Source organism: Scyliorhinus torazame, chromosome 13 (assembly GCF_047496885.1).
Source record: "Scyliorhinus torazame isolate Kashiwa2021f chromosome 13, sScyTor2.1, whole genome shotgun sequence".
NCBI classification, from domain to species: Eukaryota; Metazoa; Chordata; class Chondrichthyes; order Carcharhiniformes; family Scyliorhinidae; genus Scyliorhinus; species Scyliorhinus torazame.
In genome coordinates, this window is record NC_092719.1 from 7,717,688 (window position 1) to 7,743,982 (window position 26,295).

A 26,295-nucleotide genomic window follows, 5' to 3' on the forward strand; every position below is an offset into this window, starting at 1 on the left:
CTGCCCAGAGGGACACCAGCACGGGGGTGCACAACATAGCGTCTGCTCCACTTCACATGCTCTCCTCTCCCAGGCAAAACTATGTTCCAGATTGACTAGCTTTTGTGTTCACCGCAGCTCCATTGATAGCACCCTCAACCCATGTCAGAAGGTTGTGGGGGCAGAAGGGTAGTGGCGACAGGGGTCTACTAATACTCTGGGGAGTCCCGGTTCGATTCCCACAGGTGGTGAAAAATCACGTAAAAGCCGAATGGTGACCATGAAACGAATGTCGATTGTTGCAAAAACCCATCTGGCTCACTAATGCCCTCTGGGGCAGGAAATCTGCCACCCTTACCCGGTCTGGCCTACATGTGACTCCAGACCCACAGCAATGTGATCGACCCTTAAAAATGCACTGGGGATGGAGGAGCAAGCCATTCCAGTTCAAGGGCAATTAGGGACGAGAAATAATGCAGGTCCAGCCAGTGATGGCCACATCCCGTGAAGGAATAGAAAAAAAAATCCCACTTCAAGGAATAGAGCGCAACAAATCAACACGGACACTCCCGCGCAATACCGCTGGAGTGCGACACTGTCTGAGACGTTCCTGGCGACATGGGGTGGTTACAATGAGAAATCCCATTGACAAGCGGCAGGAAGATAGTGTCCCATCGGCAGCGAAACGGTGCACGGCTGAGGAACACATAGCTGGGGGGGGGGGGGGGGGGAAGAATCCCGCCCACCGTCTTTCACATGAGACGATAAAAGTGAGGCCCCTTCTGCCCTCAATGTAAAAAGATCCCATGGAGAAGCAGGGGTGGAGGTACCCCATGCAGTGTCCTGGGGCCAATAATTATCCATCAGCCATGGCAGCCACACCTCACCTGGTCAATATCCCACTGCTGCCTGTGGGAGCTTGCTGTGCACGAGACAAACTGGCTGCCACGTTTCCTACTTGACAGCAGTGACACTTCAACGACAAACAAAAAAAAAATCCTTCACTGGGCTGCAACGTACCGTGGAGCACCCTGTGGTCGCGATTGGCGCTATGCAAATGCAAAGTCCTCTGATTTAAAAAAATAATAATTAATTCCCCATCATACGGAATTTCACAAAGGATTCTAAATGACAAGTCAGTATCTATAACAATCTGTACTGGTTGGGGATCAATGGCGTGTAAAATATACCACTGCTGAGTACGATGCACAGAGCAAACAGGTTTAAAACATGTACAGAACTCCCCCCAAACTGTGGCGCTGCCAGGCAGACAGAGGGTTCGGTCCTGCAGAGAAAGCAGATTAGGATACTTTTTTTAAAAATGCCTGGATTTCCAGCACCGACAGATTGCAACACATCAGCCAGGAAGACTGTCCTCAGACAGGAGGAGGAAGAGATCTTTCCAAAGCAAAGCCCCCGCACCCAGCCGCAGTGATTTACCTGAACAAGTGGTGGAGATCTCGCAGCAGCAGGCAGCAGTAAACAGGGGGGGGCTCTGTGTACCTGTGCCAATGACTAACTTCTCATCCTCTCCGCCCCCCTCTCTCTCTCTCTCAGCCGTATCTGGATGTCCGCCTGCAAGTTCTCTCCTTGAGCTTTGGGTTCAGTCCCTCTTGCCAGCGAGTTACTGATTAATTCTCCATTTAAAGAGCTCCCATTTCTAGGCAACTGCCCGTGCGCAACAGCCTGCTGTCACTAATAGACCTCAGCTACGTGAGGGAGGCAAAAGGGGCGAGGACTGGTTAAATCGTTTCCACTTACTATTTTGCCACGCCTGCATTCGCTGGAATGGAGTGCTGTGGGGCATGGAGGTGTGTACATTTCCTTTTAAATGCACTGGGGAATGTGGATGCAAGATTGTGTGCATGAATTGCACATGACATCATTGTTGGACACCTCCCCTGCAATGGGACACAGAACAGGACTTGGGGGAAATCTCACTGGGCAGCCTGTGGGGTATATGCTGAAAGTCCCCACCCCCTTTCCAGTGTCTTCTTCTTCTTGGGCGCTGAGAAATATTCAGAATTTCACCTATTTTTTAAAAAAGGAAAGAAAATCAGTTTCTGATCTGATTGCAGGAAATCAATTGAAAGAGCGCCACCTGCTGACAATTTATGGTTCCCTGGGCATTTGGGAGGTTCTGGCCGCCAGATTCCTGCCCAGATTGAGATGGCCTTTGTGTTGGGTTCAGGCCAGTGTTCATTGCCCTTGAACTGGATGGTGATGCCGGGGTATTTCAGCGGGGCTGTTAAGAGGCAACCACATTGCTGCGTGTCTGGAGTCACATGTAGGCCAGACCAGGCAAGGACAGCAGATTTCCCTGCCGTAAAGGACATCAGTCAGCAGGCTGGGTTTTTACAACATAGAGTCTCTACAGTGCAGAAGGAGGCCATTGGGCCCGCCGGGTCTGCACCCAGCCTAGGCTCACTCCCCTGCTCTATCTCCGTAACCCCACCTAACCTGCACCTCTTTGGACACTCGGGGGCAACTTCAGCCCGGCCAAGCCATCTACCCTTTTTTTTCTATATATATATTTTTTAATTTTTCCAATTAAGGAGCAATTTAGTGTGACCAATTCACCCACCCTGCACATCTTTCGGTTGTGGGGGCGAAACCCACGCAAACACGGGGAGAATGTGCAAACTCCACACGGACAGTGACCCGGGGCCGGGATTGAACCCGGAACCTCGGCGCCGTGAGGCATCGATCCACCTACCCGGCACGTCTTTGGGAGGAAGCCAGAGCACCCGGAGGAAATCCAGGCAGTCACTTGGAGAAAGTGCAAACTCCACACAGTCACCCAAGGTCGGAACTGAACTCGGGTCCCGGCTGCTGTGAGGCAGCAGTGCTAATCACTGTGCCGCCCATCGACGGTAGTTTCATGGCTGCCATCACTGATGACTAATTCCAGATTTTATTAATTGAATTTAAATTCCACCAGCTGCTGTGATGGGATTTGAATCCGTGTCTCCCAAGCATTCATCTAGGTGCCTGGATTAATAATCAAGTGACATTATCACTTCACCACCATCTCCCCACTTGCCCTATTGGGGACTGGTACCCAAATGAACAAATTAATGAAACGGAATCAGGTCAGATCGATAACTGGCAATCAGAATAAATAAGAGCGGGAGTAGAGACAGCCAATATGGTTGCTCGAGCCTGTTCCGACATTCAGATCATTACTGATTTTCTACCTCAGTTCCACTTTCCCGTCCTATCCTCTAACTCCTTCATTTCCCCAAAATCTGTTGGTTGCTGTCTATGAAAATACTCAACATCAGATCACCCACAGCTCCCTGGATTTTGACACCGTGGGTGCGAAGAGGCTGTTTCTCCTGCTTGGAGAAGGGGGGGGGGGGGGTGGTGGGGAGGGGGTGCACGGAATATTTTCAGGTTAAGGGGTCAGCCATTGAAGATTGACATGAGAAATTCCTTTGCTCAGAGGGCTGGGCATCTTTCAAATTCTCTAGCCTGAACACATATGTCAGTTAGAACAAGCTGTCAGGTATGGACAGCTAACGTAGCACAGATGGGGAATTAAACCTGAGATTTCTCTGTAACCTCCTCCCGCCCTGCAATCAAAGAACAAAGAACAAAGAAAAATACAGCACAGGAACAGGCCCTTCGGCCCTCCAAGTCTGTGCCGATCATGCTGCCCGTCTAAACTGAAAACTTCTACAACTTCCTGGGTCCGTATCCCTCTATTCCCATCCTATTCATGTATTTATCAAGATGCCCCTTAAATGTCACTATCGTCCCTGCTTCCACCACCTCCTCCGGTAGCGAGTTCCAGGCACCCACTACCCTCTGTGTAAAAAACTTGCCTCGTACATCTCCTCTAAACCTTGCCCCTCGCACCTTCAACCTATGTCCCCTAGTAATTGACCCCTCTACCCTGGGAAAAAGCCTCTGACTATCCACTCTGTCTCTGCCCCTCATAATGTTGTAGACCTCTATCAGGTCGCCCCTCAATCTCCGTCGAAGGTCCTTCGAAGTCACTGCGCTCCCCTCATTCTGGTCTCTTGCCCACCCTGATTTTAATCGTACCACCACTCTTGCCCATTGTCTGGGTCCTGAGCTCTGAAATTCACTCCCTGAGCCTCTTCCAAATTCCCAACCTCGCATTCCTCTATTCAGGCATTCTACCTCTTCAACCAAGCTTTTGAACATCTGCCGCATATCCAATTACGTAACTCAGTGTCAGATTTTATTTGCTTCACAATCCTGGGAAGTGCCTTGGGAATTTTTTGTTTTACCACCTTAAAGGTGCTATATTATTGCAAGTTTTTGTTACGATACAGGTTGACTGCAGGTGTCTTTGCTGCAAGGTGGGAGAGCTCAGCAAGTGGCTGCTGGCTGACCTTGGGGACTGCACGCCCAGTGTCCCAGGTCATTGGCGGGAGAAGTGTGCCAAGACCTTCAGGTACTATTGGCGCATAATGACAGGTGTGGCCTGTGCTGCTTAAGTGCTTGCTGATCGCCCTGCATGGCTTTCTTTTATCCTGTAGCGCTTCAGCTATGAAGCACTGTTCTTGGGCCACATCCAAACCAACTCCCATGTTGAACGTTACCTTCGTTTACTGTGGACCAGAAATGTGTAGCTTGCAGCCACATCCTGTGTGGCTTCCTGATGTCCTGTGGAATTTGATATTGGAAGAACGTTTTTTTCCCCCGTTGCTAGTCGGCTGAGGGCCTATATAATGGACCTTTTGTTTTGGAAATGTTGGAAACCAAAATGACCATAACTAAATAAAAATTGACCTCAGAAAAATAATGCTGCAAATTCATATTAATAAATATGTCAGTGGCACTGAGGTGTGGCATCAATTGGAAGTTTCTAAACTTCGATTGGTAGATTTTCCTTGGGCAAGAATATTTCTGTGAAAGAACCCAAGGTGGGTGGATGGTGTGTAGATGCAGATCAGCCATGAAGGATGGAATGGACTTGGAGCAGCACGGTGGCATGGTGGTTAGCACTGGGACTGCAGCGCTGAGGACCCGGGTTCGAATCCAGGCCCTGGGTCACGGTCAGTGTGGAGTTTGCACATTCTCCCCATGTCTGCGTGGGTTTCACCCTCACAACCCAAAAAGATGTGCAGGTTAGGTAGATTGGCCGTGCTAAATTGCCCCTTAATTGGAGAAAAAAATAAAAATAATTGGATCCTGTAAATTTTTAAAACTTAAAGGATGGAACGGGCTCAATGTGTTGGATTGACTCTGCCTGTTGCTATGTCCCAAAGATGGTGAACATCACATTTTGCCTCGGTGGTGCAGTCCACGGTGAAGATATGGAATCAGTTGAGGAGGCATTTTAGGGTGGGAGTGATGTCGGTGCTAACGTCGCTGTGCGAGAATCATGGGTTCGAGCCGCGGGGGGATGGATAGTGTACACAGGAGGTGGAGGGAAGTGGGGCTGGTCAAGGTGAGGGATCTGTATTTAGAGGAAGGATTCGCCAGTCTGGAGGAGCTCAGGGAGAGGGTAGAGCTGCCGAGGGGGCATGAGTTCAGGTATCTGCAGGTTAGGGACTTTACGCAAAAGATCTGGAGGGAGTTCCCTAGATTGCCGGGATAGACCCTGCTGGAGCGACTGCTGCTTCCGGATGTGGAAGGGGAGGGAAGAATTGGGGATATATATAAGTGGCTGGGGGAGCAGGGTGACGATCAAGGAGAAATGGGAAGCAGAGTTGGGAAGAGAGATCAATTGGGGAGTATGGAGTGAGGCACTGCGAAGGGTAAACGGGACCTCCTCTTGTGCAAGGATGAGCCTGATACAGTTTAAGGTGGTGCACAGGTTGCATAGGACTCGGGTGAGAATGAGTGGGTTCTTTCAGGGGGTAGCAGATGAGTGTGAGAGGTGTGGGCGGGGGCCAGCGAATCACGCGCACATGCTTTGAAGTTGCAAAAAATTGGGAAGATTCTGGGCGGGAGTGTTCACGGTCTTAGCCAGGATAGTGGAGGAGAGAGTGGACCCGGACCCTTTTGTGGCGATATTTGGGGTTTCAGAGAAGCTGGAGCTCATGGAGAGGAGGAAGGCCGATGTCATGGCCTTCGCCTCTCTGATTGCATTGCGGCGAATTGTGCTGGAGTGGCGGTCGGCATCGCCACTGGGGTTAGTGGCTTGGTTGGGTGACCTGTACGACTTCCTGCGGTTGGAGGAGATAAGGTATGAGTTAAGGGGCTCTGCAGGGGGGGCTGAGAGAAGGTGGGAGATGTTTGTGACTGTGTTTGAGGAGCTGTTCGTCGCCGGGGGGGGGGGGGGGGGGGGGGTGAAAAAGTGGGAAAATCTGTACAGACTGTACAGTCAATTGCTGGGAAGTATGTTTCCCGGGATGTTTATTTGCTGTAACCTGTTTTGATACATGTTTGTAATAAAATACATTTTTCAAAAATATATATTTTGCTCTTTGGCATAGAAAGTGGCCCAAAGGACAGTTGCGTTGTAGGTCAGAGTGACCTCCCTGTGAGGGAAGCGTGGAAGTGTTTTGACATTAAAATCCCAACAAAAACTTTGGGCAGAGTTCTCCCCAAAAAAATCACAAAATGTAATCTCCGGCAAGAAGGAGGGTAAGATTCCCGCTAGGTGTTTGGCAACGATCCCGATTGCAATCCACCCACACTTATTCATTCTTTTGGAGGGAGTGAGTTTTGCACCGGCTCGGAGAGGGGCGGGGCCTAAACACAGCGGCCCGATACCTCAGAGATAGGGGTGCCATTTTAAAGGGTGGCCTAAAGTGACATCTCCCTCCCCCCCCACTCCCCCCCCCCCCCCGCACTGCCAGGGTTCCAGGTGGCACTGCCAATGCCAGTGCACCATCCAGCCATGCCACTGGCCAACCAGGGGCTCCAAAAGCCCCCCAAACCCCCTGGGCGTGGTCATAATATCTATCCAGAAAATTAAACAGTGGCTGCGAGAAGGTTCTCATTGAGGAACCCTTGGACTTTACTTTCTGAGTTGCGCCAGCTTCTTCATTGGCTGGAAACAACCTCCAGTACAGGAATGTTGTTCCGACGTAAGAGGTTGAAAAAGACACACTATGAAAAAAAGGCAGCCGGGCAGAGCACATAGACTTTCTAGGACGGACTTCAGAACAGAACAGAATCAGGATCCCAGGTTCGATTCCGGCTTGGGTCACTGTCTGTGCGGAGTCTGCACATCCTCCCCGTGTGTGCGTGGGTTTCCTCCGGGTGCTCCGGTTTCCTCCCACAGTCCAAAGGTGTGCAGGTTAGGTGGATTGGCCATGATAAATTGCCCTTAGTATCCAAAATTGCCCTTAGTGTTGGGTGGGGTTACTGAGTTATGGGGATAGGGTGGAGATGTGGACCTTGGATAGGGTGCTCTTTCCGAGAGCCAGTGCAGACTCGATGGGCCGAATGGCCTCCTTCTGTAAATTCTATGTAAATCTATGAAACCCCATCACAAAAGAACTGAGGTTAGAAACAACACCTGCTCAAAAGAGGAAGCATTTCAGAATTAATGGACCGTGAAGAGCTATAAAAACAAACAAAGTTAAGCCCTCCTTTGAAATAGCCTGGCCATGTCAATCAAGAGGCTTGTAAAAGGTAATGGGCCGTCAAATTGAATGTGAACAATGCAGTTCAAAGCTTTTTGGTTTCTCAGCTAGTCCAGAGGCTTGAAAATATTCAAGGAAAATGAAATAGAATGTGAAACAAAGCACTTCAAAGGTTTCCAGCACATCAGAGGCGAGACTTTTCCCTTCATCAGACAGATATTTGAAACTGACATGTTGGAAGAGACATCAACAGTTTTCAACACCTTTAACTGTTTAACTCTAACTACGTTAATTCTGTTTAACCATAACTGACAGCTCTCTGAAATTGACAAGCTGAACAAGAGTTTAAAGATTTTCAAACCTGCAGCGAGATGACTTGTCACATGTCCCCCATCTCAGGAAAATCCCCCGGCCTGAGCCCCCTGAGCCCCATGTCCCCTGAAGGACCCCGCTCGGCACCCTGGAGGTAAGCCCCTTGGTTCCCATAGCACTTGATCTCAGCTTTTTGAGACCAGTAGTGACTCACGCCCCTGGGACCTGTTGCTGGGGAGATCCTAATCAACTGGAGTGGGTGGGGAGATTTACGATCGGTTTATGCCCCGAGGGGGCATATTTTCCCGATATGGCAGGATTTGCGCCGGGTGCAACATGGCCAAAGAATTGCCCCCTTTACCTTGCTTGCTTGTGCTCCTGTCCCTTGCTACTCAGTTTCCCCATATAACGTGCAGAGACTAATTCGCTGGCCTGCTTTGCTGAAGTTCAATTCTTCAAGATGTGTTACCAAAACCAAAGTTCAATTAAAACTTGTGCTTTATTGAATGCAGGGTTGGTATTTTGTTGCATCTAGTTCCTTGCATTAGTTTAATTTGCAGTGAAGGATGAATTTTTGTGCAGTTTATTACTATTTGCCACACCGTATTGTTGCAGCATCGGAATTGCATCAAACAAAGGGCTTCTGACAGTGCGATACATTTTAGATATCTCGGATCTGTGCAGAGATGACACACCAGCTTCTTTGGTGTGAATCACACTGCGTACTCTGTGCTTCTCGCTCTATCTTCCAGCTCTTTCTATGGTTTGTTTTTTTCCTGGCTAAGTCTGGGTGTGGACCCAATCAAACATAGTGAGCATCAATCGTAAACAGACACACATCATTTTTTTTTTTTAAATTTAGAGTACCCAATACATTTTTTCCAATTAAGGGGCAATTTAGCGTGGCCAATCCACCTACTCTGCACATCTTTGGGTTGTGGGGGTGAAACCCACACAAACACGGGGAGAATGTGCAAACTCCACACGGACAGTGACCCAGAGCCGGGATCGAACCTGAGACCTCGGCGCTGTGAGGCAGCAGGGCTAACCCACTGCGCCACCGTGCTGCCAGACACACAGAATTAAGCACAGAAGAATTGAGCACTACAGATAGGAATTCCTTTTGGGGATCCTACTGTGCGCCATGAATCAGAGGAGACAGCGGGTTTGTGACAGAACATCAAACACAACTACAATGCCAACTGATCTGTCATGTTTGCTCTGTAAGGGGGCGGCATGTGGCGCATTGGTTAGCACTGGGACTATGGCGTTGAGGAGCCGCATTCGAATCCCGGTCCTGGGTCACTGTCCGTGTAGAGTTTGCACATTCTCCCCATGTCTGTGTGGGTTTCACTCCCACAACCCAAAGATGTGCAGGTTAGGTGGATTGGCCACCTGTCCTATTATCTTCTCCTTCGGTTCAATGTCAATTTGTGTCTGATTATGCTTCAGTGGCACCTTGGAATGTTTTTCTATGTTAAAGGTGCGATTCAAATGCAAGCTCTTCTTGCTGCTGGTGTGCGGAGGTTGATGGTTTCTGCATTGAAAGCTCATGGACTGAGCTGGGTGGATTGATGGCTGGCTGGCCGCTGGGAGAGCAGGTTACCCTCTGCAGTCTTGATTGATAATCCCATTGAAAAGCTCCCAAGCAGCAGTGGAATGTGAACACAATGAAGCATCCGGCTGAAACCGGAATCAACAGCAGCAGCTCACCATTCGTACATTCAAGCAAAGGTTTGGATTAGTCAGGCAAGGTGCTTCTCTCCAGCCTTGCAAAGGTGTCGTGTCCAGTTTTGCAGAAGGGATTTCACAACCAGGGTTCCAGGGTTGAGGGACTCCGGCTCCCCGGAAAGATTGGAAAAGTTGGGACAGTTCCCCAGAGGGAAAAGAGGCCGGAGAAGAGATTAGATTCCGTGATTAGGCTAGTTCAAAATCATGAGGGGTCTGGGCAGAGTAGATAGTTACTGGAAGGCTCGGAAACAAGAGGCTACCGATGCAAGGTGATCGAAAAAAGGACCAGAAGTTTGATGAGGAAAATCGGTTCTTCCTCCGCGAGTGGCGTGGATCTAAAATTCACGTCTATTCGTGTAATTGAAGTCTCTCATCTGCAGAACGGTAATTATAAATGTTTTCTGCACCTCTTTGCTGGCTTCACATCCTTCCTAAAGTCTGGTGCCCAGAATTGAGCACAGTACTTTTGCAAGGTGGTGTAGTTTCATGGTGTCACTTATTTCAGGATGGTTGGCGTGGTGTCCACAAAGACCACAGTATAGCTTTTACTTAAACAAAGCTATGATTTTATTTATATTATTAAACTGGGTTTTGACACTTAGTCCTTTGGAATACAGAATTGATCAATAACATCTAACTAATCTCGACTACTACTAATCTCACAACTGGTATAAACTATAATCTAACCTTACAAAGAACAGAGAACAAAGAAATGTACAGCACAGGAACAGGCCCTTCGGCCCTCCAAGCCCGTGCCGACCATGCTGCCCGACTAAACTACAATCTTCTACACTTCCTGGGTCCGTATCCCTCTATTCCCATCCTATTCATGTATTTGTCAAGATGCCCCTTAAATGTCACTATCGTCCCTGCTTCCACCACCTCCTCCGGTAGCGAGTTCCAGGCACCCACTACCCTCTGAGTAAAAAACTTGCCTCGTACATCTACTCTAAACCTTGCCCCTCTCACCTTAAATCTATGCCCCCTAGTAATTGACCCCTCTACCCTGGGGAAAAGCCTCTGACTATACCTTCTCACACTATCTGCTCTGATGACCTTCACCAGCTGTCTCCTGCATACACTCCTCCCCTAAGGTCTAGCATCACTGCCTTATATAGTTATATCTGCAGCTCCCTCTAGTGGCTACTCTCAGCACTGCATTAACCCTTGTAATGCTGATAGTTATGATAATACCACAGGTGGGAGAGAAGCACCAGGCCTGAGTAACCCAAACACTGGAGTTTCTGCTTGAATGTACAGATGGTGCGTTGGAGCTAAGTCCAATTGTAGATTTCCCTATTCCCCAACCCCTGGGAAAAAGGTTGGGGAATGGGATTAGCTGAGTAGGTTTTATATAAAGCTGGCACAGACTTTTATGCTGTAACCACGATTCTATGAAACGTCCGCAATAAACAGCGCCTGCTGCTGGTTTCGTTACTTTGCAATTCAGAAGATAAATCATTCTACTTTAGACCAGAGAAGAACCCACAGTCAGTTCCAGATTAATTAATGCATTTCGGAACCTTTTTCCAGTCAAGAACCACGCAACTGTAAAGCACTTTGGGTGACACACAAACGCTGCCTCTCTGCAAAGCAAATAAGATAGTGGTTGCATTAGCAGAGATAGATATGGCATAAATAAAGTGACATTGTTCTTCGACAAAGAAAGACTCACAATGGAGTAACAAATCATTGTGTCTTTCAAAAACATCTCAAAGCACATCTCAAAACATCTCAAAGAAGGAAATCTGCTGTCCTCACCTGGCCTAGTCGACATGACCCCGCTGAGCATTTAGGGTAATTAGGGATGGGCAACAAATGCTGGTCTTGCTAGCAATGCCCACTTTCCAAGACAGGAAAAGAAAAGAGATGTTAGGATTAAAGTTCGTTCCCACAAAACAACTCATTCTTTATAAACCTAGTGACAGGTCAGTAAGACATGAAATAAATCAAAACTGTGTATGTCAAACTTAACTGCACCTGCACGGTAGCATTGTGGATAGCACAATTGCTTCACAGCTCCAGGGCCCCAGGTTCGATTCCGGCTTGGGTCACTGTCTGTGCGGAGTCTGCACATCCTCCCCGTGTGTGCGTGGGTTTCCTCCGGGTGCTCCGGTTTCCTCCCACAGCCCAAAGATGTGCAGGTTAGGTGGATTGGCCATGATAAATTGCCCTTAGTGTCCAAAATTGCCCTTAGTGTTGGGTGGGGTTACTGGGTTATGGGGAGAGGGTGGAGGTGTTGACCTTGGGTAGGGTGCTCTTTCCAAGAGCCGGTGCAGACTTGATTGGCCGAATGGCCTCCTTCTGCACTGTAAATTCTATGTTCTGGAAGCTTCCAGCAAGAACAAAATGGTTCCCCCCTCATCCCTGTGGAAACTCATTGTAAGGACATCTTAATCACAAAACCAGGGACGTCGCAGAGTTCAAAACACATTATTCCCGCAGAGGTGTTAACAGAATCATCTCGTACCTGGGACTGTCGAGGTCCATTTCAAAAAGGGACCATTGAGGGGGAAAATGGATGTCATTTGCACCTTGATAAGCTTACCCTTGTAGTGGAGTCACAGGGTTTGTCCGGACAATGGCTCCCCACAACAAGATTCTCAGCAGGGATGGTGATTCTTTCAGAAGCTAATGACTGGGAAATTATAAAACAAAAGCCAGACCCAGACACCAGATAAACATTCCTTTTTAAATCACTGTGAAGGAAGGAGGTCACAATACACAAATGCAAATCTCTATATTCAGTTGAGAACTGGGAAACAAGGTATCTGGAGGTTGCCTCGAACCTGTACAGATCAACAGCAGGTCCCCCAGCTGATCAAGTAGCTGGCCACCACTCTCTAGTCATCAAAGCCTGATTTCTTCTAAAACCATCTGACCGTTGCCTGTCAAACAGTGTCTGTATAGAAACAACATTGTGCTGACTCATCAGTCACTTTAAAGGACTTTTGCACTGCTCTCTCCAAACATGGACTCATCTGAATTGAAATCTCCATGAAGGAAACTCTCTCTGGACTTCGACTTTCTGGACTCTGAAAATCATGCAAACTAATATTCATTTCTGTTGTTCTTTTACTATTGTGATCCATAGTTGTAAAACTCCCTCTCTTCTATCCTTCTTTGTGTGTGTGTGTGTGTGTGCATGTGCGTGTGTGTATGTGTGGAGTTACAAATGTTCCCCCCACCCCTCTGGTTTGAACATGCAATAAACAAACCTTCTGAGTTGACCATAAAGATTTAAAATTGGACCATGCAAACTGAGGGTTTTAAAACAATTAAAAACATCTCTGCCTACAGGCAGGCAGTAAGCGGATAAAGAAGTGTGCCTCTCTTTCTCCTGCCTGTGACACGAAAAAGAGCAGATGCTGGAAATCAGAAACAAGTCAAGGTAGAAACACTCAGCAGCTCAGAATCCATAGGATCCCAACAGTGCAGGAGGAGGCCATTCGGCTCATCGAGTGTGCACCGACCCTCTGACAGAGCAATGTATCAAGGCACAATGCCTCGCCCAATTCCCGCAACCGCCCAATCTTTGGGCATTAAGGGGAAATTTAACGTGGCCAATCAATCTAACCTGCACATCTTTTGGACTGTGGGAGGAAACCGGAGCACCCGGAGAAAACCCATGCAGACACTGGGAGAACGTGCAAACTCCTCACAGACAGTCACCCAAAGTTGGAATTGAACCCGGGTCCCTGGTGCTGTGAGGCAGCAGTGCTGATCATTGTGCCACCTTGCTTGCCATTCAGCCATGGTCTGTGGTGAGGACAGACTCGTCAATACAGATGCGCCAGCATTAATAAGGCATATGTATTAAATAATCGGCTTCTACTATTTTATTGTAAAGCATGATTTGAGTTTAAGAATAAAATGCTGTGTGTGGGATCGTGCTGTGTGCTACTTGGCTGCTGCATTTCCTACATTACAACAGTGACTACACTTAAATAGTACTTCATTGGTTGTAAAGCGTTTTGAGATGTCCTGAGTTCATAAAAGATATAAATGCAAGTCTCCCTTTTACTTAGGTCTGTCCTTGAACTGTGAGGTGCTTTGGGACATAATTTTTTCAATGTTTGTGGTTGTAATAGTTTGTGCTATGCAAGGGCAGATGCGTAAGAGCCTTACTGTAATAACATTGCTGTTCTTTCACCGTCCGACAATATAAAATGGTCCAACGCAGCAAGGGTAACGCTGTATGGAGATCTAATCTTGGAATTAACTCCTAACACTCTGAAGCCTTTTAAAAAAAAACTCACAACACGTCCCTGAAGAACTGGTTCTTTAATGCACTGGTTCTGTACAAGATGAGGCACATTCCAAACATTGATGTTGACAGACAGACAACTGTCCTTATGCAATTCTTCCCTGTTGGCTGACCTCCAGCCAGCAATAACAGCGTTCCTCACAGATAGAGACAGCATTCATATTTGATATCCCAGCTGTTTCCAGAGGAGCTGGGGGGGGGGGCATCTTGTTTATACTGGTTCCCTAAAAGTCTGGCACTACTGGATTCTATTTACAGAGTTGTTACTCAGAGTTGGGGTGGATACTGCCTAAGTTCAGATGTAATCTAAATGGTTCTCTGGCATCTCTCCCCCAGGCCTTCCCTCAATGACGAACAACTGACAATCTGCTTCTATTCTTTTTTTTTAATGTATTTTATTACAAACATGTATCAAAACAGGTGACAGCAAATAAACAGCCCAGAAACCCACCGATGTAGAATCCCATTGCGATTCTCCCAATGGCGGGTTTATGGTGCGTCACTCCTCCCGCTGCCAGGTGGCGCAAACAGCACTTGTGTTAATTTGCATCTCATTAAAGCAGCTGCCCGCTGGAATTCCATCAGGCCTTTCAAACTTGCGTCACACCAGCGGGTATTTATGTCGGCGTCAAACCCGATCGCCAATGGGTGGCGGGCGCAAGACGGTTCACCAGAGACGTGGGGGTGAGTGCAGAAGCTTTCTTCCACAGTCACGACCTGCTCATGATGTGCTGTTCACCACTCTGCCGGGGCAGACCAGTTCCTTCCTCCGTCTCCGAGCTGGTCTTCAAGGACATCACCGTGCTGCGGGACCCTCCTGTCGCCATCTCGGATCAGTACTGCACCTGGGGTTGGGGAACACAGGGGTCTCCTTCACCCGGTGCCAGGCACCAGTGTTTATCTGGACAGCGCCGTGCTGTGGGACCCATGCAGCCACTGCAACAAAGGGCCAAAGTTCAGCCAGGGGTGGAGTGCACGGGAAGGCTGGGGGTGGGGGGCAGGGTTATTGGTTATGGGGTGCGGGTGTCGCAGGCTGGGCGAGCATTTATTGCCCATCCCTAATTGCCGTTGAGGGGGCATTTAAGAGTCAGCCACACGGCTGTGGGTCTGGAGTCACATGTAGGCCAGACCGGGTATGGGTGGCAGATTTCCTTCCCTAAAGGTCATTAGTGAACCCGATGGGTTTTTACGACATTCGACAATGGTTTCATGGTCATCATCAGACTACTAATTCCAGATTTTTTATTAAATTCGAATTCCACCATGTGCAGCGGAAGGAATCGAACCTGGGTCCCTAGAGCCTTACTCTGCGTCTCTGGTTTACTCGTCCGGTGACAATACCACTATGCCACCACCTCCCCGTATGAAGAAAAAGGGGGGAATGTGGAAGAGACCTGCACAATTGGGGGTGAGGAGGGGTGGCGAGGGCTCACGGTGGCAGGCACGGTGGCAAGGAGGCGGATGAAGACGATGAGCAATGAAGGGCAGCAGGAAGACGAAGGAGAGGAAAGCTGGACCCCGACAAGGCTGCACGAAAAGCTTACTCACAAGGAGGGTCAAAGGCAGAGCACATCGTTTACTGGAAGGGGGGCGGATGAAGACCCCCAGATGCGGTGGGTAGAGGTCCGTGTGGGGCAGGGGCGCCTCGCAGATGATGGGCTCAGGAGGAAGGTGTTTGAATCGAGGAGCAGACTTCTCCTCGATCTGCTGGCCTTTTCCCTCTGGATTGCTGCCATCCATCTCTGCCATTGCTATGATAATCTATGATAATCTATGATAATCCTGCAGAGTCTGGTGAGGACAGGTGCGCTGGAGAGAGCGATACGAGTGCGCTGGACAAGTATTTAAATATGGCGCTTGGACCATCGAACCCGTCCGCTGATGCTGGGAGGACAAATCAGCTGCCCGTCCACAAGGAGGTTCGGGGGGGGGGAGGTCAACTCGCTTGTGCATAATTAACAAGATTCCAAGCACAGAATTTGGCACGGTTTCCCGCCACTCTGGTCAGTGGGACAAACGTTGCGCTGAGTCTCGAAATGGGAGAATTCCGCCTCAGGAGTCTGCCGCTCGGCTACAGGAACAGATTTAACAGCACCAATCTCACCTGCTCGGGCTGCCGAAATACAAATTGAAGGAAGAATATGGCCCGGATTGTGTGGTCAGTGATGAAGGAACGGCTTCAGCCATTCGTTACACTGACTTTAAAAAATTTTTATTTAGAGTACCCATTTCATTTTTTCCAATTAAGGGGCAATTTAGCGTGGCCAATCCACCTACCCTGCACATCTTTGGGTTGTGGGGGCAAAACCCACGCAAACACGGGGAGAATGTGCAAACTCCACACGGACAGTGACCCCGAGCCGGGATCGAACCTGGGACCTCGGCGCCATGAGGCCGCAGTGCTAACCCACTGCGCCACCGTGCTGCCATGTCCAGCGATTGAGGAATCCTGTTCAAGACACACAGGGGGCGATCTTTACTGGGGTTGGATAACCAGGCCAGGGCTGTGGGGTTTGGCGGGAGGGCATTGTGCTGGTTGGAAACCAGTTCAGTTGGCTGGACAGCTGTTTCGTGATGCAGAATGAGGTCAACAGCGCGGGTTCAATTCCTGTACCGGCTGAGGATATTCATGAAGGTCCCGCCTTCTCAACCTTGCCCCTCGGCTGAGGTGTGGTGATCCTCGGATTAAATCACCACCAGTCAGCTCTCCCCATCAAAGAGGAAAACAACCTATGGTCATCTGGGACTGTGGCGGCTTTCCTGACCAGAGATTGCAAATGGTTGATAGCACAGCTCACTGTGACTTGAGTGCTCAGTGGTGATTGCAGAGGATTGGACACATATTGAGGGCGGAAATGAGGGAGCAATGGAGGGGGAGGGAGGGTGATCACAGGGAATAGGGTTCCAATCATGTACCAGTTCCAATTGCACGAGGGGGAAATGGGCGAGCTTGGGAGATGGGGAGAGGGAGGCTGTGGGAGGTGGTCAGGAAACAGCCCCGCTCCTCCTGGACCACAAGCAATGGCAAAAAGGCACTTCCCTGTTTCATCCCTTGCCTCCCTTTAGCTGCCAGAGTTCCTGAGGCCCAGGAAACCAATATTAAAGCTGGAAGAGAGATTAAACCTGAGGCACACATCCTTATTAAAATATTAAATTAAAAACCAATTTACTCCTTAATAATCAGTGTTACAACTCCAGGTTAAGTCAACAGGTTTGTTTTGAATCACTAGCTTTCGGAGCACAGCTCCTTCCTCAGGCGAGTGAAGAGGTGGGTTCCACAACCATATATATAGACCACACATATATAACACATATTAACACATACATAAACACATCTATATATGTGTTTGTGAAACCCACCTCTTCATTCACCTGAGGAAGGAGCTGCGCTCCGAAAGCTAGTGATTCGAAACAAACCTGTTGGACTTTAACCTGGTGTTGTAAGACTTTGTACTGTGCTCACCCCAGTCCAACGTTGGCATCTGGAGGGTGTGCAGAGGAGATTCACTAGGTTAATCCCAGAGCTGAAGGGGTTGGATTACGAGGAGAGGTTGAGTAGACTGGGACTGTACTCTTTGGAATTTAGAAGGATGAGGGGGGATCTTATAGAAACATATAAAATTATGAAGGGAATAGATAGGATAGATGCGGGCAGGTTGTTTCCACTGGCGGGTGAAAGCAGAACTCGGGGGCATAGCCTCAAAATAAGGGGAAGTAGATTTAGAACTGAGTTTAGGAGAAACCTCTTCACCCAAAGGGTTGTGAATCTATGGAATTCCCTGCCCAGTGAAGCAGTAGAGGCTCCTTCATTAAATGTTTTTAAGATAAACATAGATAGTTTTTTGAAGAATAAAGGGATTAAGGGTTATGGTGTTCGGGCCGGAAAGTGGAGCTGAGTCCACAAAAGATCAGCCATGATCTCATTGAATGGTGGAGCAGGCTCGAGGGGCCAGATGGCCGACTCCTGCTCCTAGTTCTTATGTTCTTACGTATCTCCACATTACTCCTTAATAATGATGAGTGCTTAATCTCACTGCAAAATCCAGGCCACTGTTTAACAAAATTTAAAAAAGATGGAAAATTTCAGAAGCGTGAGATCAGTCAAACCTTTAACTCTCATGAAGCCTCGCAGCGAGGCGCTGGCCAATGGCCATCGAGGGAAGTAGCAGGGAGACACCCGCCCTCTAGGCCGGGACTGAGGAGGGAGGCTGGGCAACCATCCAAAGAAAGAACGGAGACCAGAGCAGGCTAGATAAGGCCAAGCCCAGCAGCCAGCCAGGCAGCCAGCCAGGAGCACATGTTGCCGTTGAGGCTCAAGGCCTGGCCACCTGAGCGACAGGTGAACAGTCGGTAGGTGCGAGGGCCAGGCAAGGGCTGGATCGGGGTTTTCAGGGTGCAACGGCCAGCGGGGCAATTGACCAGAGCCAGAGGCCAGGGCTGAGAATGAGAGGCAGAATCCGGACCAGCGAGGGCGAGTCAGGAGGCTAGGCCAGATAGTCAGGCAGCCAGTGAGTCCCCACTAGCACTCCTGTCGTCGAGGGGAGCTGCGACAGGGGCGCCCCGACCCCCAGGCCAGTGCTGAGGAGGGCAAAGAAGCCTGCTGTTTCTGAAAATTCACATTGAAATCAATATGAAAAGACATTATGAATCTGGAAGTATGTCAAAAACGCAGAAAGTTGAAGGCAAGGCAAGAGGACGAAGCGAGGCAAAAGAAAGTTCAGCACTTTACTTTAAAAGGTTTGAAGTATTGAGCAGTACTGAACATTCATCCTCAACAACATCCACAAAAGTTTCAGTGACCTGTCTGATCACTTCGACCTGCTGATTTCCAGAGACAACACGTCGCCTGAAAAATGATTCCCTGACTCGAGTGAAAGGAAACAATTATTTGTCTGTCGATGGGCTCTCTAACTGGAGGAATGTTGGGAGAGATATCGCTGATCATGAAACTTCCAAAAATCACATTGAGGCTGTATGTGCGTTTGGTCAAAGATATATTACCTGGAAGAATTGATTCAGCGTTATCGGCTCACGTTGAAAAGGAGTTTTCTTACTGGGGGAAGTGTCGAGATGTGCTGTTGTCACAGTCAAACTGCTGAACTCCTTCGGACTACCCCTATGAGGACATGATGAGTCATCAGTGTCAAGTCAAACAGGTATGTTTTTTGTCTGCCTTGAATATCTCAGTGAATGTGATGAGCTTCTCAAAGAGCATTTGAAAAGTTATCAATATTGAGGCTCAGTGAAGACCAGCTTTTTATCACACAGAGCCTACGATAACTTCATCACTATAATGGCAGAGAGGCTTAGAAACCAATTCACTAATGAAGTCAAAGATGCCAAACACTGATGCACGATCAATTAAACTCAAAGACGAGGTTGTAACATAACTGAAGGCTTTAATCAACTAGAACTGTTCCCCAGCAGCTTCGGTACAGAAAGTGAGGGCTGCTGGGACGGCACCGGTTCTTATACCCCGCCCGTCAAGGCAGAGCTATGTACCAACAGCCAATGGTAAACTCCTAGGTTTAACCAATGGTCTTCGGCCTCTTGGGTACTGTAATACCCGATAATACCACAAACACTATTCCATGGGGCGGCACAGTAGAACAGTGGTTAGCACTGTTGCTTCACAGCGCCAGGGACCCGAGTTCAGGTAAAGATCAGGCATGATCAAATTGAATAGTATAGTGGCCCTTCTTGCCGCACCCTTTGCAGGTGGAGGAGCGGGCCTGGCAGCGCGTGCGGGGATGCTTCGCCTGCCCGCAGAAGAAACAGCGTGGCCCGACGGAGTTAGCGGGCCGTCTTACAGCGCAGGCCTGTGGGGACACGGGGAAGGTCAGTGGGGCTGCTGCGGCGGGATGCCACACAGCCCAGGGGGCGCCGCACGGTCGGGCGCATAGGACTGCGCGTTTCTGGAGGCAACATCCATGGACCCTGCCAGGGCCCATGCCTCTCTCAGTCCCAGGGTGTCCTTTTCTAAGAGTCTTTGACGGATCTCTGAGGAGCTCATACCTGCTACGAAGGCAACCTGGATTAGAAGTTCCGTGTGCTCGCAGCCTGAAACTTGCGGGCAGGCCCAGTTTCTGCCCAGCACCAGTAGCGCACGGGAGAAGTCCTCCAGCGATTCCCCGGGGCTTTGCCGTCTAGTTGCGAGCATGTGACGTGCATAGGCCTGGTTTACAGGGCGGATATAATGTCCTTTTAACAGTTCAATCGCAGCATCATAGTCCTCCGCCTCCTCGATGAGGGTGAAGATTCCAGGGCTTACTCTCGAGTGCAGGAGATGCAGTTTCTGTTCTCCTGAGGGGGTGTCTCCGGCCGTCTTGAGGTAGCCTTTAAAACACGCCAGCCAGTGCTTAAATATCGCCGCCGAGTTCTCTGCGTCGGGGCTGAGTTTTAGACACTCCGGCTTAATTCGGAGATCCATTCTTTCAGCTTAAGTCTAGTCGATTAAATTGGTGCACGATCAATTAAACTCAAAGACGAGGTTGTAACATAACTGAAGGCTTTAATCAACTAGAACTGTTCCCCAGCAGCTTCGGTACAGAAAGTGAGGGCTGCTGGGACGGCACCGGTTCTTATACCCCGCCCGTCAAGGCGGAGCTACGTACCAACAGCCAATGGTAAACTCCTAGGTTTAACCAATGGTCTTCGGCCTCTTGGGTACTGTAATACCCGATAATACCACAAACACTATTCCATGGGGCGGCACGGTAGAACAGTGGTTAGCACTGTTGCTTCACAGCGCCAGGGACCTGGGTTCAGGTAAAGATCAGGCATGATCAAATTGAATAGTATCTGTTATTTATTTACAGCGCAGGAGGAGGTCATTCGTCCCACCGTGTCTGCACCGGCTCCCATAAGAGCAACCAAGCTAGTCCCATTCCCCCAGCCCTACCTCTGTGGCCCTCTAAATTTGTCACTATCAAATATATATCCAGCTCTCTTTTGAAGCCTTCCATGGAATCCACCTCCACCACTCTCCCAGGCAGTACATTCCAAACCCCAACAACTCTCTGGGTAAAGACATTTCTCCTCATCTCACACCTAGCTGGGCGGCACGGTAGCACAGTGGCTAGCACTGTTGCTTCACAGCCCCAGGGTCCCGGGTTCGATTCCCGGTGTGGGTCACTGTCTGCGCGGAGTCTGCACGTTCTCCCCGTGTCTGCGTGGGTTTCCTCCGGGTGCTCCGGTTTCCTCCCACAAGTCCTGAAAGACGTGCTTGTTAGGTGAATTGGACATTCTGAATTCTCCCTCGAACAGGCGCCGGAGTGTGGCGACGAGGGGATTTTCACAGTATCTTCACTGCAGTGTTAATGTAAGTCTACTTGTGACACTAATAAAGATTATTATTATTAGCTCTCTTGCTGATCATCTTGACATTGTTACCCTCCAGTCACCGCCATACCAACCAGCGGAAACAGAATATCCTTCTTTACCCTTTCAAAATTGTTCAGAATTTTGAACACCTCAATAAGGTTCCCTCTTAATCTTCTCTGCTCTAAGGAGAACAAGCCAACAGGTTAGAGGGGCTAAATGGCCTCCTGCACAATGATTAAACTTCTTTGGCAATTTTTGCTCCCCCATGCAAGTTTATTGTACTTAATTCTAGACCAACCCTGCTCTTTCTTTCCATGTTCATACAATAATAGCTGAGGGCACCTGTGATGCAGAGGGTAGCCTCTGTGCGTCTGAGGCACACACTCTGGCTCCAGGACTTGATGACTAAGGAAGGTATGTCCATAATGTGGTCAAACAGGTTGAGTATCAACTTGTAAATTCTTCCAACACATGCCAATGGCCGGTGCTAAGAGCGGGGGGGAGATTCCTGGAGGATCATGTGATGGAAAGAAATTGAAGCCACTACCATCACTACCCATCGCTCCTTACGCGCAAAAGAGCCACTCAACTCCCTCGCAGGCTGCATGGCTCAGTTGTCTTGATGGCTGATGTGGATCGGTTTGGTGCCAACAACACGGGGTTCGATCCCTGTTCCAGTTGGGGTGGTTCTGGCAGCTGCTGCCTTGCCCTAATTGTGGTGGAGATCACGGTGCCGTGAGTCAGACCAGCAAAGAACTCAACACAAGACTCAAGAACAGGAGTTTGGTTGTTAGAGTTGTTAGAGCTAGAGTTGTTGGGGTTTGAAATGCGCTGCCTGGGAGGGTGGTGGAGGTGGATTCCAGAGGAGGCTTCAAAAGAGAGCTGGATATATACTTGAAAGTGACGGATTTGGAGGGCTACGGGTACAGGCTGGGGAATGGGACGAGCTTGGCTGTTCTTATAGGAGCTGGTGCAGATTCAATGGGTCGAATGGCCTCCTTCTGTGCTGTAAATAAATAACAAATCCTGTTCAATTTGATCGTACCTGATCTTTACCTGAACTCCAGATACATGTTTTGGTTCCTGTAATAACCTTGCCCAGGAAAAAAATCTACCAACCTCTGTTTTGGTCTGACCCCCAGCCAATTATTTCTCAATATACCATGAATCATCTTTAAAATGAAGTTGGGGAAATGAGTTGGTTTGGGATCACACAGTAATCCGTTCCGAAGTAAAAGATAATCTGGAAATGCACATGTGGCCCATCTGAATCTTCAAATGAAAGGGGATTATTGTGATCCTTCACCAAAAGCTGGAACATAGACGTTCAATCATTGAATGGAAGGATGTCCAACCTTAAGCTGCATAAAAATCAATGATTGAGCCAGATTTCATTACATAGGAATTTAAGTTGCAACATAGGTCAATACCCGCCCCTAACAAAAAGATGTAACCCCCCCCCCCCCCACCCAAACACACGAGAAGGATGTCTCTTGCCATCTTGACCTGGGTGTCATAGCCGTAGTGGTAAGCCTCTCTATCAGCTGGAAAGCCAGTGGCAACCCCGCCAAAGCCATTTCTAGGAGCCTTGAATGGATTCAATCCCAATTCACACTTCACTGCCTGTTGCTGAGGTTTCCAGGGCCACCAGGCCTGATGCCCGGCCTCCAAACGCTGCTGGCCAAACAGAGGTGGGTAGATCAGTCCCTGCAATGGCACCGGGAGTGGGTGCCCCAGCTGGGTCTGTAGGTGACTCGGGACAAGGAGCAGTGCCTCAGGCCCTGGAACCCAGCTTAGCGGTGGAGGGGCCCTAGCTGAGGCAGTCAGCCGGGCCCTGTCAAGGAGATTGGAGGGGAGGGGTCAGTTTGAAAGATAGCAAAGAGGTCTTCCTTTGGGATTGGCCCTTGATGTCATGGGAGCACACTTGATTAAAGGGTGCTTGAGCAGGCGGGAGGCTTCAGTCTTTGACAGTGAACCTGGCAGCTCACCCCTGTGTTGTATAATAATAATTTTATAATAACAATCTTTATTGTCACAAGTAGGCTTACATTAACACTGCAATGAAGTTACTGTGAAAAGTCCCTAGTCGCCACATTCCAGCGCCTGTTCGGGTACACAGAGGGAGAATTCAGAATGTCCAATTCACCTAACAGCACGGGCGGGATTGTTCACTCCCGCGCCGAAGTGCCCACGCCGTCGTGAACGCCGTCGTAACGGCCCCTAGCCCGACCGATTCAGGCCCCGATAATGGGCTAGGATCGGGGCCGCGTCATCTACACGCGCCAGGCGTTGTCGCCGCGTAAAGGCGGCGCCACCGCATACATGACGCGGCCGGCGCCGCATAACTGGGGTCACCCGCGCATGCGTGGCTGCCTTACTCTCCGAGTCCGCCCCTAAAGAAGATGGCGGACGGATCTTGCGGGGCCACGGAAGGAAGGAGGTCCTCCTTCAGAGAGGACGGCCCGACGATCGGTGGGCACCGATCGCGGGCCATGCCACATTTGAGGTACCTCCCGGTGCAGGTTCCCTCCTCCCCCCCCCGCAGGCCGCCCCCCCAGCGTTCCCGCGCTGTTCCCGACGGCAGCAACCAGGTGTGGACGGCGCCGGGGGGGAACCCGCCCTTTTGGCCTGGCCGCTCGGCCCATCCGGGCTTGAGAATAGCGGGGGTGCCGGAGAATCGCCATTTTGGGTGTCTCCGGCGATTCTCCGGCCTGCGGCCCGCGGAACTCGACGGGGCCGTTCCCGCTGCTTGGGAGAATCGCGGGAGTGCGTTGGACCGGCGTCCCGGGAAATTTTGGCGGCCCAGGCGATTCTCCCAACTGGCGCGGGAGTGGAGAATCTCGCCCCACGTCTTTCGAGACTTGTGGGAGGAAACCCACGCAGACACAGGGAGAGCGTGCTGACTCCGCACAGACAATTACCCAAGCAGGGAATCGAACCCGGGTCCCTGGTGCTGTGAAGCAACAGTGCTAACCACCGTGCTCCTACACTCCAACCCCCAGTACGCATACATTGAACACCCCGACGGCCGACAGGATACGGTCTCCCTCCAGGACCTGGCACCCGCAGGTTCCACTGCCACCGCCATCCCCATCTTACCCTGCCCAACCTACGCTGACCAGCGCCCCTACATGCACCCGCACCCCCTCCCGCCCACCGTTCCCCCTTCACCGACCCACAGGAATGAAACCCCAGAAGATACGCTCCCGGAGTCCACATCTGTGCCCGCACCGGCGACTTCACTCCCGATGCCCGCATAACTGAGTTTGACGCTTGGGTCAGCTGCGATACCAGAGCTTCGGCGATCACAGCGCACAATCCGTGCGGCGGACAGGCTGAACCCGCCGGATTTCATTTTTTAACAGGGGGTGAATGTGGTGAATGTATTGCTGTAACAATTCACCATGTGCATATCTGTATTACGCTGTTGCCCATGTGGGTTCCACCTATGGACCCATTGTATGGTATTACCTATGATGTAGCATGTTGGGGCCTGTGTGGGCTCTGCCCCTGGCTCCACTCCTTGAGGGGAGGTATAAAGAGCAGTCGCCCTGTAGGCGGCTCCCATTAACAGATCAGTCGCAGGCAGGCACTGTTCTAGTTGATTAAAGCCACAGTTTACTTCTACTCCTGGTTTTGTGTGAATTGATGGATGCATCAGTTGGAAGTGCTTTTTTTCCCCTCTCACTCTTCCAGAGTAACTATGAAAGTAATACTGGCAGAAGCATCAAAGTTAGTGATTTAAATCACTTTATCGGACGGTTTCCCAGCCCAGTACAATTTCCCAGGGGAGGTCTGGGCAATTGCCGGGTAAAACCTTGTCCGGAAACTTCCAAGAAGGAGTCCCCAGTGTATCATTGGGGTATACCTCCTAAATGTGATGTTGGGGAGCCAGGAAGCTATGGCCCATTGAGTTACTGTTAAACTGAGTAGAAAGGTGCAGAACTTCAAAGCTGCAAGGGTAAGTGTTGAGTTAAGAAAAGCTTCTCTTTGATGCTGCAAGCAATGTTCACAGTTGTTTGTTTAATTATGTAATCGAGATGAATTGGCAGTTTGCATGTTTACCGATGTTCTTTGTAACACAGGAGCTGATCAGAGTTTTCGCTGGTGCTTACAGACCACGTGACTTCTTTCAAACCAATCAGTGTCAAACACGGAGAAACCAGCTTAACCCACGAGCATTGTATCGAAGGAGGAACGTACCACTTGTTCTGCCATCAGATTGGGCAGTAATGTTGCTTTATTGATGTTCGCCAGGATGAAACAGGCCCTTCAAAATAATAAGACGACAATAAAATATTTTCCAATACTTCTTATTGGACGGATCTGTCTTTATTGCAACAATATAGATTGGTGAGACCTGTTTGCGGGTGATATCAATACGATAAGCTCTATGACCCTTTCGCAATGAGGATATTGTTACTAATGACAAATGCATGTGAACTATGTGCACAGAGGTGCGGCGGCCCAGATCCAGCGGACCCTGCTCACGATGATGGGGGTGGAAAACGATACTTGGGGTCACTGTAGGAGTCGGAGGGCTTGTCGTGGATAATAGTGGGAAGTCCGTTCCCAGAGATAGAAGTGTCAAGGAAGTGAATGAAAGAGTCGAAGGTGAGAGATGGGCAGAAGTCAGAAATAAAATGAACAAGATTTCTTTCAAAGATCCAGACGAGAACTGAAACAGGCGCTGACTTTTTTTGATTAGAGTTTTGGTCATCTGTCCTAACATCTCCCTCGGATTCACACGAGGGCCTCGACCTGGACCAGACCCAGCAGGACGAGGGAGCTGCAGAATTTTGCATCTGTCTGCCACAGATGAGTGCGATGAATCGTGCTCATTTTGCCCTCCGCGCCTCATAGCATCGGGGAATTCCGTTCATCAATAGGAGGGAGTTCCACTCCCTTGTATTAAAAAATAAATATTATTCCAAACCCACACAGGCACGTCAACAGTTAAAAAAATAAACAAAATACCAGAGAGGCGAAGGCCACCACATCGGCCCCCTTCCCCTCCTTCAGCCCCGGCACCTCCGACACCCCTAAGATCGCCAGAATAGGGTCCGGTGTCCTCCTCACCCCCATGACCCCCCGACAGACTCTCAAACACCGCCTCCCAGAATCTACCCAACTTTGCACCCCCCCAAACATGTGAACATGGTTCGCCAG

General features: G+C 49.6%; 1 protein-coding gene and 1 long non-coding RNA gene across 2 annotated transcripts in view; one reads left to right on the plus strand and one right to left on the minus strand.

Annotated features, from left to right (window-relative positions):
• The window catches only part of LOC140387831 (proline and serine-rich protein 2), a 58,976-nt gene extending 57,315 nt beyond the window's left edge, over positions 1-1,661 (minus strand). Inside the window, exon 1 of the mRNA XM_072471015.1 lies at positions 1,420-1,661. The gene's annotated coding sequence lies outside the window, so the exon portion shown is untranslated. The remainder of the gene's footprint in view (positions 1-1,419) is intronic.
• Positions 1,662-1,670: 9 nt separating this feature from the next.
• On the plus strand, positions 1,671-25,410 carry LOC140387832 (uncharacterized). The gene is made up of 3 exons (XR_011934012.1): positions 1,671-1,790; positions 4,284-4,405; positions 25,212-25,410. It is a non-coding gene; the product is annotated as an uncharacterized lncRNA (long non-coding RNA).
• Positions 25,411-26,295: the final 885 nt, after the last annotated feature.